At 40.5% G+C, this 18886-nt stretch overlaps 1 long non-coding RNA gene across 1 annotated transcript in view; it reads left to right on the plus strand.

Annotated features, from left to right (window-relative positions):
- Positions 1 to 18886, plus strand: part of LOC140521355 (uncharacterized) — a 594446-nt gene that overhangs the window by 304213 nt on the left and 271347 nt on the right. Inside the window, exon 3 of the long non-coding RNA XR_011972903.1 lies at positions 10718 to 10848. This is a non-coding gene — a long non-coding RNA (uncharacterized lncRNA). The remainder of the gene's footprint in view (positions 1 to 10717; positions 10849 to 18886) is intronic.

Here is an 18886-nt window from a genome sequence, read left to right on the forward strand (position 1 = left end):
TACTCTTTTAGCAGAAAAGAAGGAAAAAAGAGACACTCTCCAGGATCATCACTAACACACACTATGTTTTATCCTTCTTCCAGGTAGATAAGTGGGGGTGGAGAGGTGGGGAGGATGCTGATGGCTCTCATCCTGTCTTGCAAAGAGTACACAGGGCTAATTGAGCTGGTCCCTACTATGAAAGGCATTTCCAACAGTATGTGCCATTTTTCAAAAGCTGGAACAGAGCACTGGAATGTGAATATTGGCCATGCTAATTCCAGGTTTGTTTTTTTTTTTTTTTAAGACAAGATCACTGTAGTTAATGTCAGCAATCAGCTCACTCCCCTGCCAAGATGCTTCAGTAAGAGATAGCAGATGCTTTGAGAAGGATTCATGCTTAAGAATCTATGGGAAAATTCATTCATTTTGAATGCATCAGTTGTTCATAAGAAACTGTCAGTTTTCAAATGAGGCACCTCATCAGAGATATAGCGACCAAGGGAAATAGGAGGTATGTATTTCTTGGGCTCAGCACAACCCATTCAGATGATCCATGGCAAAGGGCCCATGGCCTTCTGATGCTTGACAGGAAACCGATGAGATAGGATGCCTTTTAAGAACATCTAGGCACGTAATAGAGAAAGCATCTCCTGGTTCATTCATGAAGCATGGTAAACATCTCCTATGGCTGTCAAAGCTGAAACTAGCACAGAGTGGCCCTGAAAACAACAGGGGGTGATGAGCTTATAATGAGGAGCACTTTAAAAATGTGGTTTTTAAAAAGCAAATTTGGATATTTTTAATGCCAGAAAATTTCGTCTTCTAGAGATTTATTTTGTTATGAGTCAAGTGGTTTGTCTTACAGTAAAGGCTCCAAGACTAGGGGGGTGAGGGGGAGGTGAATGCTTAGACATAGGGGAGAGTGAAATTGTGAAATTTTGCTCAGGGCACACAAATGTCTTTGTTTTGGTTCTGAATGGCATTCAGAATCATTTTAGAGAAAAATCTAGAATTGAGAGGAAGAGAAAGACAAAGAGAGTGAAGGGAGGAGAGAATACAGGAGAGAGAGAAATATGTAAAATATATAAAAGAGAAAGAGAATGAAAAGGAAGTAAAGGGAGAGAGAGTAAAGAAAGAGAGGAAAAGAGAAAAGGAAAAGAGAAAGGGGGAAGGAAGGGAGAGAGGGAATAAAGAAAGAGAGATAAGAAAGGAATGAAAGAAAGGAGAAAGAGAGTTAAAATTGGGAGAAAGAAATGGAGAGAATGAGATGGAGAAAAGGAGGGATGGAAAGAGGGAGAGAGATGAAAATAAGAGGGAATAAAAAGTCAGAGAGACAGAAACGGAAGAGAAAGAAGGGAGGAGAGAGATAGAGAAAGGAGGAGAGGGAGGAAAAACATCAGACGGGTGGGGCGGAAAGATAGAAAGAAAGAGCAAGGAAAGAAGAAAGGAGAGGGAGGAGGAAAAAGAAAGATAGTGGGAGAGATGTTACAGGAAGGAAAGACACAGGTGAAGAAAAAGGAGAGAATGTGATAAGAAAGGAGAAGAAGGGAGGAGGGAAAAGGAAGGAGATAAAAAGGAAAGAAGAAAGGAGAAGAATTTAGAGACAAAGGGAAAATAGAGAAAAGGAGCATAGGATTATGCCTAGGATCACAGATGTACAACTAGAAGAAATATCAATCAGGCACATAGTAGGCATTTCAGAAATACTTGCTGATTTATTAGTCCATCTAATCTAGTCCAATGCCCTTATTTTACTGATGAGGAAACTATGACCTGAAGTCAAAGACTCTCTCAAAGTTACCTAGGTCAGAGGTCACAGAGCCCAGATTCAGCATCTGGGTGGGTCCCTATGACTCCCACTTCACAGCTCCATAACCAAGTATACCCTTTTCTCTCTACCAGAATTAATAGTGAGGGGGCCATCCAGCCTCCTTATGAAGTCCTCCAGTGATAAGGAGTCCACTACTTTTCAAGGCAACTCATTCCACTTTTTAATTGAGCTTTTTTCAATCGATGAATCGATAAAAAACATATTAATCACTTACTATGTACCAGGTACTGTGGAATACAAAAAGAGTCCTTATTCTCAAGAAGCTTACACTCTGATGGGGCAGCCAGTAGATTTAAATCAGCACATACAAGACAGAGTCAATGACTTCACTGATAGGGCAGGTGGCTCTCCGCTTGAGGAATCTGGAAATGCCTCACCTAGAAAGTTGACTTCAAGCTTCCTCTTAAAGGAAATACATTAGTCCAAAAGGTAGATGGGAGAAAGGGACACATTCAAGTTCACATCTGCCTCTCTGTAACCTTCATGCATTGCTCCTAATTCTTTTAATCCCCTGGTCTCTTAGGCTTATTTTGAGTCCTTTGGGGGAATCTCAGAGCAGCTAGGAAGAGCACTTGAGTACTGGAGCCAAGGGTGAATGAGGATGGGACTGAAAAGGGGATGGGGTGGTCACTGGTGACTAACTCCTCAGATTCCTGGTCTGGAGTCCTTCTCTTCTTCTCCCTAAAAAAGGCAGGAATCCCAGCCATTATTTGTAAGGGGGGAATGTGGCAGGTGCTTTAAGAAGAAGGAGACTTCCTTTCAGCTTCCTGGCCTCAGAATAAACTGTTCTGTGGGAGAAGCTTCCTGGAACAGGATCTCCTCCTGCTGATTAGCAAGAATGTGAATGTGGATTGTGGAATGTGAATCTGATGGGCAGGGATCGGGGTTCCAGCCCCACACCCCTTCCTCCTCATTCTCCTCCTCATTTCTGCTTCATTGTGTCCAAGAAAGCAGACGCTAGAAATACCATGAAGAGATAACTACTTAAACAGAAATGCACTTGGACTGTTGCTCATTGCCGGGACACTGGTATTTATTCCAAGCAATTGGACCATAAACGATACAAGGGCAGAAACTATCTCCTTTCTTTGCATTAACTTTTCTGCCAAATACAGTGCTGTTTGTGGAGTGGGCCATCCAAAAACACTGAACAAGTTTAAATTCTATATTTATTATTAAAGTCCTATCCTATGCAAGGTTCTGGGGCTCTGAAGTTTTTAAAAAAGGCACGGTACCTGTCTTCAAGAAGCTTATATTCTGCTGTTTCAGTTTCCTCATCTGTAAAATGAAAAAATAAAAATTGGATGATAAATAATATGTATATATATTAGGATATATATATATATATATATATATATATATATATATATATATATATATATATATATATATATATATCCTGAGAGGTATTTTCACTTTATATATATAAGTGAAAATACCTCTCAGGATTGTGTTGAGGAAAAAACAAGACATTATTTGAAAAGCCCTATAAATATCATCATTTTCGTCATCGTTATTGTCATCACCTTGGTAAATAATCTCAGCAAAATGCCATCTTCTTGGTCATTTACTTTTCAAATATTTGTCAGATGCTCATTCATCATATCTAAGCTGTTGGTCTTTTCATGTCAACTTTTCTCCTCTCTATCTCAACTTTCCATGGCTGTCTTATTAGAGAAAGCTCTCTGCAGCATTATACCCTGCCTCCTCACCAACCCCTCCCTCTGTGCCTGCTCCTACCCCATTTGCTAAGCCATCATATCTGTTTCATAGAGTTTATTGTGGAAAACAAAATGTTCCCAGAGAAAATGGCGCCCTCTGGTAGCTAGGAATGCTTAGGAGGCTGGACTGCAATTTTTATGAGGACCATTTTGATTTTGGTGGTGCCCAAGTTGAAAATCCTAATTATGTAAGCAGATTTAGTCTGAGATAGTAACAGGCAGGGGAGACCTAATTCCCGGCAGCCCACAGGTCTTTCCAAGGAAGTGAGGGCCATGGAGAATGCTATCTCCACATCATTCTACTTGCCTATCATAAAACCAACCCTCTCTCCCCCAGATCCAGGTTTTTTAAAATTTTCTTTATTTTTATTTATTTAGTATTTCATTTTCTCCCAGTTACAAATAAAAGCAATTTTTAACATTTGTTTTTAAAACTTGGAGTACCAAATTGTCTTCTTTAGTTACTCCAGATTTTAGCCTCATATATTCAGGTCTGCATGAATGTAATTCATACCCCTGGGGGCCCAGACATAGTCAGAGAAACACATGAAAATGTAACTTAGTGGTGAGGGGCATGGAGAGGTAGCTTACAAATGGGGTTCATGTACTGTTACATACCCCAGAGTGGTTATTGGTTTCTATGGATTTTCAGTGATTTCTCAATTTTGGGGAAGCAAAAGGTTACCTTTCCATCAACTGAACTTAATTTAATTCAACATTTATTAAATAGCTCCCTTGTGCCAGGACTGTGTTCTACTTTATTCTGAGAATATACTCCAGTATTCAGAACTGATTTGGGCTCCCACGGATGTGTATGCTTCCTCTTAAATGCAAATCGTGACCCATCCATGCCTGTCTATCCTATGAGCTCTTGTGCATGCCCTTGCAGAAATTGAACATATGGTCCATGCAACATGTTGGGAGCTTTCCTTGCTTTTTCTTAATTAATGTTACAAGGATACCATTGAAACCCCCAGGATATCTATCCATGGGTCTAGCTTGCTCTACCCAGAAGAGTAGCTCATCTTCTTTTTTATCTGTTCATTTCTTTGATGACATTTCTTTACTCAGGTTCTCTTTCCTAAGTTAGTAGTCCTTGTTAGCCCTAGTTAATAGTCCTTGTTAGTAATACGTTACAGCCATCATGGCCTCTCCATTGCCCTCTGGGTGATATTTATTTAAAATTCTTGGGCAACTTGAGTTGCCATGACTCACTGCTGTACACCACTATCAGAAGATACTATAAGGATTTAAAAAAAAAATACAGCCCCTGTTTAAGAAAACCACAGCTGACCGTGTCATCCCCTCAAGCTATGGCTCTATATCTCCTCTTTGCTTTCAGTGCCCAACTCCAGGAAGCCTTTACTTCCTCACCACCCACTCACTTCTCATCCCCATGCAAGCTGGCTCTTGGTCCTATTCGCCTGCCTAAATTGTTCTCTCCAAAGCTAACAGTGATTTCTTAACTGTTAAATGCTTGGCCCTTTTTGCTGTCTTCATCTCCCTTGGGTTCTCAGCAGCTTTTGACACTGTGAACCATTCCATCACCTTCCATTGGAGATACAGCCTCCTCCATGGTACAATTCCCTCCAGGTTCTCCAATTACCAATTCTTACCATGGTCTCATTGGCTGGATCAGCATCCATCTTCTGTCACCTAAGCTAGGGCATCCCCTGGGGCTTTGTCTTAGCTTCTCTTGTGTCTCTCTCCACACCTCCCTTGGTGACCTTGATGGCTCTCACCAGTTCAATTATCATCTTTAATCAGATCACTCCCAAGTTTACATCTGCAGCCCTCACCTTTCTCTTGGGCTCCTCCTACTCTGAATCCCTGACTATCTTCAGGGCGTTTCCACTGGAAGGTCCTATCAGTAGCTCTAGCTACTTGTTAAGTCATCCTTTGACATGTGTCTTTTTCTTACCTGATAAATTCAGCCAACATCCACATCCTAAAACATCTACCTCCAAAACATCTCTCCTGTCTGTCCCTTTCTCTTCATTCACATAGCCACCAACCTTGCTTAGACCCTCTCCCCTGAACTATTACAATGGCCTCCAAGGGGGTTAGCTAACATAATGGATTGAGTCTTAGACTTGGAGGCCAGAAGAATCCAGCTCAAATTTTGCCTCATTTACTAGCTGCTTGATCCTGTGGAAAACAAGTAGGAGATGCCCAGAATAAGAGTGGAGGCTGATGGTTTGATACATTGGACTTCAGGTACCCATTTCTCAGTTTGGCTGAGAATTTTCAGAAAACATTCTCCAGAGTCAAATGACCCTTGTTGCATTGTGCTGTACTCACTTGGCTTTCACAAGCACTAGGGAAAATATCTGAGGGAAAGTCTGTTAAAAGGATTTTGCTCATTTGTTTTTCCTAATTTAAAAATCATTTTCTTCTGCTTCTATTTTGAACATCCAATCTGCAGGACCCACATGCCAAGGGTGCTTTTTCTAACTGATTCAGGGAAGATTTCTCCTAATGATGTAGTAAGGGATGGGAAAAGTCACATCTCTATCCAACAGATACAGAGATATACATAACTACCTGATGACTCCCTGTGGGTACCAGAACCAGCTAATACTCATGGGTGATAGAACTATTGTAGAACTAAAACTGGTGCCCAGGCACTTGGAATGTCCAAGCTCACAGCTTGGGAGTTGAGTTTCTCAGCTAGGGTCACCACACATTATGGCATTACCTTGGCCTCAGAGAGACATCACAGAAATCGAGGCTGTCCCCTAAAACTCTCATTTCTCACCAAAGTTCATAATACTGCTACCAATGACCAAAAGAGCCCTTTGTGCTTCCCCATGTCTATCTTAGGGGTCACAGCATTTTGATCATGAAGGGACTGTGGATTGCTTAGTCCAACTATATTCCACATGAAGCCTTTCCTGATTCATCCAACTGTGAACCCCAAGCTATCTTATATTTATTCCTGATATTTCCATTAGATTGTGAGCTCCTTGACGGTATGGACTGTCTTTTGCCTCCTTTTGTATCCCTAGCATTTAGCACAGTGCCCGACACATTAAAGCCAGTATGCTTTAATAAATGTCTATTGATTGATTGTATTTTTAGATACGTACAAAGTTATTGTCCAAGATAGAATCTTAGCATCTTGAGGATAAAGACTATGACATTTTTGTCTTTGTGACCCCAGGGTCATGATAGAAGCAGGTTTAGAGGTTCCTTTTCATATATATATTATTGACATAGAATCTTAACATCTTGAGGGAAAAGACTGTGGGATGTTTGTCTTTGGGTCACCACACGCAGTAAGCTCTTAATGAATACTTGTGGATTAATGAATTCAAACCTTTAATTTTGCAGATCTCTTTCTGGTTCATCCTTATCTCTTACCAGCAAAGGGTGGGGCAGACACTGGGGCAGGGAAGAAAAGTGACTTGTCCAAAGTCACGTGTCAAATCTAGGTCTTTGAACGTCAGATTCATCGCTGTTCTTCCTGCACTCACCTGCCCTCATTTGTTTTGAGAGGCAGTGTGGTGATGTAGAATTTGTGTTTACTTAACATCAGGAACATCTTGGGTTCAAACCCCAACTCTGATACTTATTCATTCACTGCTCTGAGACTTAGCTTTTTCATCTATAAAGTGGTGATAGCAATATTCCCTCCTCAGATAATGACATTTGCATTTACATATTTACATGTTATATCTCCCTCACAGAAGGGAAGCTTCCTAAAGACAAGGATTGCTTTCATTTTTATCTTTGTATTCTTACTCATTGGCATACTTTTTTGTATATACTAGGTGCTTAATAAATGCTTTTGTTGGGGTTTGTCCCTGAAGGAGAGGAGAAAACGCACCTCTATCCCTTTTTACAGAGACAGGGGTAATAGGGGTTTGGAACATGGTATATATGCTGACAGAATAATTGATATATTGAGTAGTTTTCCCTAACTGCTCCCTCACCCCACTTATATTTCTTTTTTAATCTTTGTTCCAAGGGGGTGGCTCACTAGTGGGTGAGCATGAAGGAATGTATTTTGATATGAAGGCAATGTCAAAACAAAAGAAATCAGTGACAAAATAATAAAGGCTCATTGAAAAAAATCAGATTACAAAATATTGCAAATTGGTACATTTTTATTATTTTACATCAGCCTTGTGAGGCAGGTAGGAAGGACAGATTGGATCCCCATTTTAGACATTATTAAGGGAGCCTGGAATGGAGGATAGGGCGCTGAATCTAGAGTCAGGAATATCTTAGGTTCAAATCTGGCCTCATACACTTACTAGCTGTGGGACCCTGAGAAAATGACTTAAATGCTCTGTACCTTAGTTTCCCTAGATATAAAATAAGGATGTTGGACTCAGTGGCCTTCAAGGCTCCTTCCAACTTTAAATCTCTGATCCAAAGACAATGAGGAAAACTAAGGCAAGGATAAATGAAATTGCTTGCCCATACTCAGAGCAAGGAAACCAGGGCTTACACCCAGGTCTCCTGCCTCCCAAGTCAGTATTCTCTCCCTGTGTCTCACAGCTGAGAGCAAATGCTTCATGTAATTGAAAGAGGGGACCCATTGGAGAACTCATTAAGCTCCCTCTGACCTCAAACCCAGCCCCATGTGCAGTCTGTCACTGCCGAGCATGGGCCCTGGCAGTGGAGAGAAGTGTGCGCTGAAAGCTTAATGATGTCCGTACAAATGACCAGTTTGTTTAAGATGAACATCTGATGCCTGGAGAATGAGTGGAGGACACCAGCCAAGCAAACGGTCTAGTGTATTGAGCATGTCCAAGTGACGCCATGTTCAGGTCCTATCTATCATGCTTCTTCCCCCTCATCCACATGGCACACTCATGGAACGCTTGAATGGCTCCAGACACAGCAGGTTACTCCATCTGCCTGCAGTAAATGAAAAAAAAACCCCACTTATCATGACCTGATGTTTTTCAGACTGTGCCCAAATTTCAACTACCCAGCATAGATGGGCTGACTTTAGAAGAAAAACAATATGGGCTGTTCTCAGAGATTTTATTTTCTTTCTCTGAATTATTACCTGGAAAAAGAGAAGTGAATGTCTCTGCCTTAGTGGGTCTATTAATCATATGTTTGGGATCTTCTGTGAAGCAATGCCACAGGCATTTCTTGAGTTCCTATTTGCTGTGTGATATTGGGCTAATTGCTGTCCCTTTAGGGGCCTCAGTTCCCTCACCTATGAATTATTGAAGGGTGGGAAGGAAAAACTGAAAGGTAGTGTGACAGACAAGATAAGGCCCCAGACTTGGCCAAGAAGTCTCTAGTTCAAATCCTTCTTCAGACTCCTATTAGCTATGAGACCCTGGACTTCCCAACTTTGGTCTGCCTCAGTCTCCCCATCTATAAAATGGGACTCCTAATAACATCTACCTTCCATGTTTGTGGTGAGAATGAAATTAGATAATATCTGTAAAGTGCTTGAAAAATCTTAAAATTCCATATTAATATCTGTCTTTTTCAGTCTGTCTCTGTCTCCATATCACTTTGTCTGTCTCTGTCTCCGTATCTCTTTGTCTGTCTGTCTCCGTTTCTGTCTCTCTGTCTCCCTCTCTGCATCTTTCTGTCTCTCCCCCTCTGTCTATCTCTGTCTCCCTCTCTTTTTCTGTCTCTCTCTCTTTCCATCTCCATCTCTGTCTGTATCTCTCTGTCTCTCTCTCCCTCTCTCTGTCTCTCTGTCTCCCTCTTTCTCTGTCTCTGTCTCTCTTGTCACTCTCTGTCTCTCTGTCTCTGTTTCTCTATCTGTCTGTCTCTGTCTCCGTATCTCTTTGTCTGTCTGTCTCCGTTTCTGTCTCTCTGTCTCCCTCTCTGCATCTTTCTGTCTCTCCCCCTCTGTCTATCTGTGTGTCCCTCTCTTTTTCTGTCTCTCTCTCTCTTTCCATCTCCATCTCTGTCTGTATCTCTCTGTCTCTCTCTCCCTCTCTCTGTCTCTGTCTCCCTCTTTCTCTGACTCTGTCTCTCTGTCTCTGTTTCTCTATCTGTCTGTCTCTGTCTCTCTCTCCCTCTCTCTGTCTCTCTGTCTCCCTCTTTCTCTGTCTCTGTCTCTCTTGTCACTCTCTGTCTCTCTGTCTCCCTCTTTCTCTGTCTCTCTGTCTCCCTCTTTCTCTGTCTCTGTCTCTCTTGTCGCTCTCTGTCTCTCTGTCTCTGTTTCTCTATCTGTCTGTCTCTGTCTGTCTCTGTCTCTCTCTCCCTCTCTCTGTCTCCCTCTTTCTCTGTCTCTCTTGTCACTCTCTGTCTCTCTGTCTCTGTTTCTCTGTCTGTCTCTGTCTGTCTCTCTCTCTCCCTCTCTCTGTCTCTCTGTCTCCCTCTTTCTCTGTCTCCATCTCTCTTGTCACTCTCTGTCTCTCTGTCTCTGTTTCTGTCTCTGTCTCTCCCTCCCTCCCTCCTTCCCTCCCTCCCTCTCTCTTAAGTTCCAAATGACTATTTTAAAGAAAGACTCAGCAGAACAAGGAAGGTAAACTCTGTTTTATACACATTGATAATCTTCTGATTAGACAATTCTGAATTCCAGTGCTTAATGACTTTCTGTTTATTCTGCTTGTTTGCACAGATTTGCTTGCTTGTATTCCCCGTTAGACTGTGAGCTCCTGGAGGTCAGGGACTGTCTTTTGCCTCTTTTTGTCTGCACAGGGCTTAGCGTGGTGCCAGGCTTTTCTGTGGTTGTTCATTCCATCACGTCTGACTCTTTGTGACCCTGTTGACTACAGCACCCTGATATGTCCATGGGATTTTCTTGGCAAAAATATTTAAATGGTTTGCTTTTTCCCTCTCCAGCAAGCTTGGCACATAGCAGGTGCTTAAGAAATGTTTATTGATTGATTGAGAGTGCATGAATACATGTTCTCAAAGGACACAGTGCCCTGAAAACTATTCATTAGAGAGAAGAAGGTAGGCACTTAAAGAAGAAAATGTTTTCTGATGTAACCTAAATCAATGTGAGGAGTTAAAGGAATGGGGTGGGAAATAGCAGTGCAGCTAACATGAGACTGGACTGAAAATCGAATAGAGAGAGAAAGTATCTATCAAGTCACCTAACCAGTCAGTCAACAGCAGAGTCAAGATTTGAACCTAGGTCTTTTGACTCCAAATCTCTTTCTCCTATACTAACTAGCTCAGGTTACTTCAGTCATCTCATGAATATTACCAGCAAAACTGAGTAAATTTTTTTTTGTTTATATCTTAGGTTGGTAAAACACAGCTCCTATACTCTGAGCCAAGGTGGGAAGGATGGCGTACATGTGGGAATGAGCTCAGAGTGGAACCTGGCATTTTGCTCTGTGCATAAACACCTGCCAGTGGCCACTGGTTTCAAAGGTAAGTGATGGGTTACCTTTGTCTTTTGAAGGAGCATGTCTGTATACCATCCTATCCTATCGTTATAGCATGGGATGTGACTAGCATGTTCCTGACCATCCTTTGCTGAGGAATTCCTCTTAGGTCTTTCAATTACTGTTGTATCATGATGACTTCGGGTTTGAGCTACAGCTATCTGCATGGGTGAGGATCTCAGGCTCAGTAAGGGTCCCCGGAGTTGAATGACCCATATGTGTGGACAGATGCAAAAATGGGTCAAGCTCAGGAACACATCAGGGGTTGTTGCTGAGATTAAGATGTCGGATGTTCTGGTGTCTTTGTTCTGATGATCTGAGAGATGGAATTAGAGGAGATACATTGTAACTGGGTTCAAGTATTTGAAAGGTTTTCTTTCTAGGTCTAATTCTTGGAAGAGATGATTGACTTATTTTATTGATGTCAGAACCAGGAGTAATGGGTAGATATTGAAAAAAAAACAACTTTAAGGCTTGATGTTAGCAAAAAAACTCTTCTTACCAATTAGAACTGTCTAACAGTGTGGTCAGCTGTCTCAGAAGCACCTGGAAGTCTTTGAGCAGACCCTGGATTGGACTGGCTGTATAGTAGGATTGAAATTTTTAGAATGGGTTTTTGTTTGGTTGCTGAGGTCTCTCTCAACTCTAAAATTCTGGGATTCTAATGAAGCATCTGTTCAAGGAGAATTATATTGAAAGAGTATTTCAGCCTGTCACATGCTTCAGCTTCTAGGCCCAAGCAATCAGAATTTCTTCCTCTTGAGTAGAGAGAGTACTTTCTCTGAGGCCCTTTCTTGCAGAAACAATAGAACAGGGAGCCAGGATGCCACTGAGAGGCTCTTCCAATGTGTTTGTGGTTGACAGATAAAACCCAGGTTTCTAGAAAACAACTCCAAGATGGTGCATGCCAACAACACTATTATTTCTTTCTGACCAAATTTGTCAAATCTTTACAAATGATCTAGTAATCCCATCAATAAATCATTTTTGAACTCAGACCTCCAATTTATGATTTATTTATAGATTTATGTACATAATTCTCCATATACACTATTTTAATAATAAATATATACATTATAAAATATAAACTGAATAGAAAGTTTAAAAGAATGAGAAAAATATGAATAATATTCTCAAAACTTTTGTTTACTAGTGGTACAAAAAAACCTTCCTGTTCTTGAGAGCAATATGATAGCATGTTTCATTATTTTAAAAGATACCTATGCCTTGCAATGTAAGAAGAGATTTTTAAATAACAATTTTTCTTAGAATTAATTGTGCTGCTAAGTTGATGGATGAAGCTAGTCGTTTTAAAATATTTTAAAAATCAAAGATACCCAATACAACAAAGAATAAGTGATAACATCAGTTGACATCACAGCTTTTTGGGAGGTGTCCCATTTCTTTTCATGTAGAACTTCATGGTACACAATGGAAAAAAAAAGCTACACAATGAAAAAAAAGCAAAAATAAAGCGCCATTGATCATGTCAGCTGAAAGTTTTCCATGTAAATGCTTCCCTCTGTATGTAGTTCTGCTTTCTAGGTGGCATCATATCATAACAATCTATTTGTATTAGAATATTTTAGTTATGTTCTTGTGTGAATTGAGGAGCAAAAAATGGCTAGTTTGACCAGTGGTGTATAGTACAGTCCCAAGGTGTGTAATGCATAATATTGTTGGAAAGGGAGGCTGACAAGAGGGTGTACAGGGTTTTAAATGTCCAACAGAAATGTATCTGTTTCATCCTTCGGTTAATAGGGAGCCATTGATGTTTATGGAATAAGAGTAGGACATGGTCAGACCCGCACTTTAAGAAAATCATGTTGGCGAATGGATTGAAGCAGAGGGAGGTTTGAGAAGATTAACAGAATAGTCTTGATGAGAAAGAATGAGAGTCCAAACCAGGGGTGGTACTGTGAAAAGAAGAGATGGATGGATATGAGACATGGTGAAAGGGACCACCACATTGGGCAATTGGGTGTCTATATTGAGTTGGTGAAAATGAAGAGTCAAGGATGATACCAATGTTTTAAACCTGGGTTATGGGGAGAAATGACCACACCCTTAACAGAAACAGGAAAGTTCAGTAAAGGAGTGGGTTTGGGAAAAGATAACGTAATGAGAGCTAAAATATGGATTGTCTATAAGCCTGCATGGAGGATAACTGCCATAGGAATCCAGTGCCCCACACAGAAGCTTAGGATGCAAGAGTTTACACAATGGCTTGAAAGGGGCATGGGGGAATATTGGGCTTTAATGAGTAAAGAGAAGGTGAAATTAAGGGAAGGACACAAGCATTGACTATTATTGACTTTTGCAAATAGGACAGGATCCAATACATCTTGATTCCCTTCCATTGGTTGATCACACTCCCATTGTGGTTCATACTCTTTCCCCTTGGGGTCATATCATGCCCTTTGAGGGGACTACAACCCCAATTTTAGGGACCTATTTTTTAAAGAAACATCCCCCTTTTTAAAGTAAATTAATTCCAAGCAAGATAAAAGTTGCAGATGGACATGATGTTTTCTCTCCATTAATTTGGTCTTCAGAAATTTACACACAATGTCGAGAGGGTGAACCTCAGGAAGACCCTAGCTCAAATCCTTCCTTTGATATATACTGACTATGTGACCTTGGGAAAGTCATTGACTGTCTCAGGTCCCCCAAACACCTGTCTAAGATAATGTTGATAAAAGATTGCTGCTCTTCATTGGTAGAGTTTACTCATGTCACTGAAATCACTGGGTCAGGCCACAAATAAAATAATTATGCCTCTATGGTATGCAAGGCATAGTGCTAGAACATTAGACCTGGAAGACTGAATTTGGTTCCATCTTTTCCTCTCATAAATAATAACAAAGAGGTTTTAAAAGAGAAGTAAATTATTCGAGGTAACTCAGCCTATGAGGTTCTAGGATCAGACTTAGCTTGGAAATCATCAAATTTAATCCAATGCACTCATTTTACAAGGAAGGAAACTGAGACCCAGAGAGATTAAGTCATTTCTCCAACCTCACACAGGGATTGATTTGAACCCAGGCCCTCAGATTCTAAATCTAGACCTTTCCCCTCTGGTCCTCACTGCTCTTCTTATTTCCAGTCTGATATTTCCTCTTTGCAATAATAGTAACAGCATCCACAGGTTCATCTATTTTCTATAGCAATAAAAAAAAATCTGGATGGACTCTATCAAAGTAGTCATGTCGTGGAAAGCATACTGGAATTGGAGTCAGAAGACTTGAGATTCAATCAGATCTGACATTTATTACCTGGGCAAGTGGCTGTGTGCTACTGAGCCTCAGTTCCCTCATCTGTAAAACGGGGATAAGATTTGTATTCTCTGACTCATAGGGTTCTCACCAGAAAAACACATTGTACACTTTAAAATGCTATGTCAGGTGGAGCTATGATTTAGGATCTAAATGTCCAAAGAATAATATCCTGGGAGTATATTATTCCTTGCCAAGATAGCCCGTTCATCTGCCTCAAGGTTACCCTGTCTTGCTATGAAACACGGTGAGTACATCCCCAGCCTGCCAGAAGAGGTATTTTCTTTAAAGGTGACAAAGACTCTGTCTTTGCTATAAGGGATGGATCCTGTCTCCATACTGGATGCTAGTTTCCCCCTTGTTTCTTAAGACTGTGGCTGCCACCTTTGACAATTGCCATCGTTAAAATTGATTGGGGCATATGGAAGCAGAGGGGCTCCTTGGGGCATGTGTGCTCTGAAATAACTTATCATGGGTCCCATAATTTAAATAAAGCATGAAGGGGACAGTGGCCTGCTAGAAGATCGATCTGCCCATGAAATGTTAAATGGTGGCTGTCATGGGGATGATTTGGTGCCGCTGCGACCTGGGTCATCCAAAGATTGATTATGCCTCATTCGTCTGTATTTTAATTATTTTTGTAAATTGGGCTGCTAGGGTTCTGACATAGCACCTTCCTATATATGTCAAAAGAGATTATAAAAATATAACAAATCTACTTCTAAGACAACCCCCAGAATGTATTCTTGCAGAGAGAGAGAGAGAGAGAGAGAGAGAGAGAGAGAGAAGTGATGGGCTAAGAGTAAAGGAGGGTGGTAGAGTGGATGGTTTGGTGTGCCCTTGAAAAAGTCTGAGATTGGGATGCAGGGTCCAAGTCTAACACACTAACTGGTTGTTTAGCCTTGGATTAAATCCCTTCTCTCTTCTGAGACGCAGTTTTCATAGATGCAAAATGAGGACGTTGGACTTAAAGTTCCTGTGGCCCGTCACAGCTCTTTTAGGCCATGTGATGACTTTATGACACAAAATGCATATCAAAGTACCATGTGAAAATGGTGATCGGGCATGATGGGAAATTTCTATTACATTTAGTACATTTGGAATCAGAAACATTGGACAGGGTTCAAATTCTGGTTCAGATATCTCCAAGCTTATGATTCTGCAGTCTCTGGCTCTCCAAATTTTGCTTTCTCATCTGTAGAATGGGTATGATAATATTTACACTAACTACCACATCAGTTTGGATTATTCTAAGATTTAAAGAAAGGAACAACCTGGCAGTACTAGTAGGAAAATACACAGTAGGGTTCAAATGAATCCCTGTGTGAGGTTGAGGAAATACTTAATCTCTCTAGGTCTCAGTTTCCTTCTCTGTAAAATGAGTGCATTGGATTAGACTCTGGGATTTTTTCAAGCTAAATCTTTGATCCTATGATCTCAGAGGCTATTTGAGCCCTTTTAGCTGCACAGCCATACATGACCCCCAGAATCCCTAACTCAGGACATATGTAGCAGGTTTGTCCAAAAGGACTCCATGCCTCTGGAGTCAACAGTGAGAACTAAGACACCTAATGTCTCTTCACTACCCATCTTGTAGCAGTCTTCCAGGAAAAAGTATTGATAAAGATAGCATTAACTTGTTCCAAACATTTGGTGAAATGGTATTGGGTTAGCCCCTCAGGGTGACTCATCCTCAGAAGTGTGCTGTTGTCCTGACTTCATATTAGCCCAAGGTCTGCCTCATGCAATGAATGATTCCAGACCATTGAAGAGAATTAAGACTCTCTTTCACTTTGTCATGGGTAGTCAAATGGGTGTGTGTGTGTGTGTGTGTGTGTGTGTATGTGTGTGTGTGTGTGTGTGTGCATAAATATGTCTTAATGTTGGCAAATAGCAATATATGTACCTCAATATATATACATATCTAAATCTATTTATTATTATTATTTATTATATAAAAATATAATAAATAATTGTTACATATAATTACTGATATCACCTAATGTAACATGATGTTAACATTAAGATAATTAATGCAATAAAGTATTAAGTTTTATCTGTATATATCTGTATTCTAGATAAAAGTATATATACATATCAACCTATATACATACATGCATACACATATATAATAATAAATATACATATATGTGTGGATAGATAAATGGATGGATAAATAATGGATGGATAGATGGATGGATAGATAGAGAGATAGATAGATAGATAGATAGATAGATAGATAGATAGATAGATAGATAGATAGACAGACAGACAGATAGATAGATTGTTGTCCTTCATTCTTGAAGAGGGCCAAAATAACATTACTATGCTAGGCACACTACAGTGTGTCCAACTGTGGCTGATCAGACCAATGTTAGCGCAGAATGTTCTACCACAGGTCAGGAAAAGAAAGAAAGAAAGAGAGAAAGAGAGAGAGAGAAAGGAAGGAAGGAAGGAAGGAAGGAAGGAAGGAAGGAAGGAAGGAAGGAAGGAAGGAAGGGAGGGAGGGAGGGAGGGAGGGAGGGAGGGAGGGAGGGAAGGAGGAAGGAAGGAAGGAAAGAAAGAAGGAAGGAAGGAAGGAAGGAAGAAAGAAAGGAAAAGAAAGAGAAAGAAGAAAAAGAGAAAGATGTGAGAGGCAGTGTGGGTATAGTGGACAAAATCCTCATGGTGTCAAAGCCAAGAAGACATGGATTTCAGTCCTCCTTATGAGGTATACTAGCTGAGGGATGCCAGGCAAGGTTCCTAAGGTAGCTTCCTACGCTGCAGAGAAGGACCAAACTAGCCTTGGTCAGATTAGTTCCCTTTCCAGGGTATTCCCTATATCAGTGAAATCACAGGTCCAGTCCCTATCCTTATGTAAATGTATACCAGTATAACAACAATAACTGACATTTATACGGTATTTTAAATTGGCTTAAGTGTTTTACATCCATTATCTTATTTGAGCCTCATGAAAGCTAGTAACATATAGAATACATTCACGAACAGGACCAATGTGGAAAACAGCTGTTGCTAGACAATACAACAAAGAAAAAATAAATCTTTGTTCTGAACCAAGAATTGCTGCTCCCTTCTTAACCAGGAGTGGATGCCAATAAATTTGTCCCTGGTTCAAGCACATGACTTAGATCTTCTAAGAGTTTATGAACTTTAAAATATGCTCAAAAGATTGCCACCCCACCCCAGCAGGCTGTTAATAAGGATCAAATGAGAAAATGTATTTCAAGTGCTTTGTCACTGTAATCTGACATAAATGTGTGTGCTATCGTTGCTGTGTTAATTTGTGAGTGGGTAAAGATAGCCCACTGAGTGTTTCTCACATTCCTTGTAGTCAGGAATTGTCCATAAGGACTCAGGAATAGAAATCAATGCTGTTGGATCCGGCTTGGGGACATGGGTCTTCTGTGAATAGAAATACTGATTGGCTCCAAGTGGGTAGATTTCTCCAAGACAATCCCCATCCTTCAAGGCCCAGCTCAAGCCCTATCTACTCTAAGAAGAGTATCCCAGTCCTTAATGATCACTCCAATGCTGAAATGGACCTGTGATTTCCTTGATGGATGCAAATCCCTGTGCATCTGAGCCTGCCCATCCTGTATAATTCTTGTCCATGCGCTCCTATATCTCTACAGAGTAGAGGGAAAGGAGGAAGAAGGAATCTATCCCATGTGTTAGAGACCTTCAATTTCTCCTGACATTGCAAAGATACCGATCAAGTACTCCAGCTGTCATCTCTCAGTTTTGCCATATAATCAGCCTTTTCCATATCACATAATTCCTTCATGACCTCTTTTACAATTGCCCATCTTTGTAGTCACTGATTGGTTAAATAGGACAATCTGCTTACACCCTTTATGGGTCTTTCCATTTCATTCAGTGTGATACTCATTTAAAAATTTTTGAAGTTGTCCATTAGAATGTTACTGCTGAAAAGATGGGCCCTTGGGTCAGTAAACGAGCTTTGTCATTTCCCAAAGTCAACCTAATCTAACTCTGCCCATCTTCTTGTCTATCAATATTGTCTCTCCCAGTTTTGTAGGGTGTCTATTTAAATGCATGTTACCATCTAGGTACTAAGCATTCTTCATACACTTGGTCTTTCCTTTGCAAATGGACAAGTCAAACTATCACAGTATTCTTCCAGGAGGCTCTATCATGTTCCATGGCTTTTTCCCAAAACAAGAACATTTGGAGAATGAGATCAAACCATAGGGAATCTCTCCTTGACCAGGACTTTGTGTTCAATCTCCTCCATCACAGTCATGGATATATCAAGCATACATTTCCCTGTTTGGTGTCTTGGGTTTATTATTGGAAGGTCAATGAAAAAGGATTGTACAAGGTTATCTGAGGGAGCTACAGATGTCAAAGTTATATGGGGGGGAAGGGAGACCAGAAATCTCAGACTTTGTTAATATGAAAAATGGTAACCATGAGGATACCACTAACTACTGACCTATTTGCCTACTCTCTGTTCTATATAAAATAATGGGATTCATAAATGAATGAATGAATGAAAAAATATTTTCAATTGCTTATCATATGCCAATAAGTGTGCTAAGTACTAAGGGTACATATACAAAATAGAGACAGTTTCTGCTCTCAAGAAGATTACATTCCAGCAGAGGAAGCTAACATACATAAGGAAGCTAGAGTTGGAAAGGGTAGTAGTGTAGAGAGCCATATTTGGAGATATCTGGCAAATTGAGTGATAGTTTAGTTCTAGACCATGACAGAGTGAAAATTCAA

Source organism: Notamacropus eugenii, chromosome 1, assembly GCF_028372415.1.
Source record: "Notamacropus eugenii isolate mMacEug1 chromosome 1, mMacEug1.pri_v2, whole genome shotgun sequence".
In the NCBI taxonomy this organism is placed as follows: Eukaryota; Metazoa; Chordata; class Mammalia; order Diprotodontia; family Macropodidae; genus Notamacropus; species Notamacropus eugenii.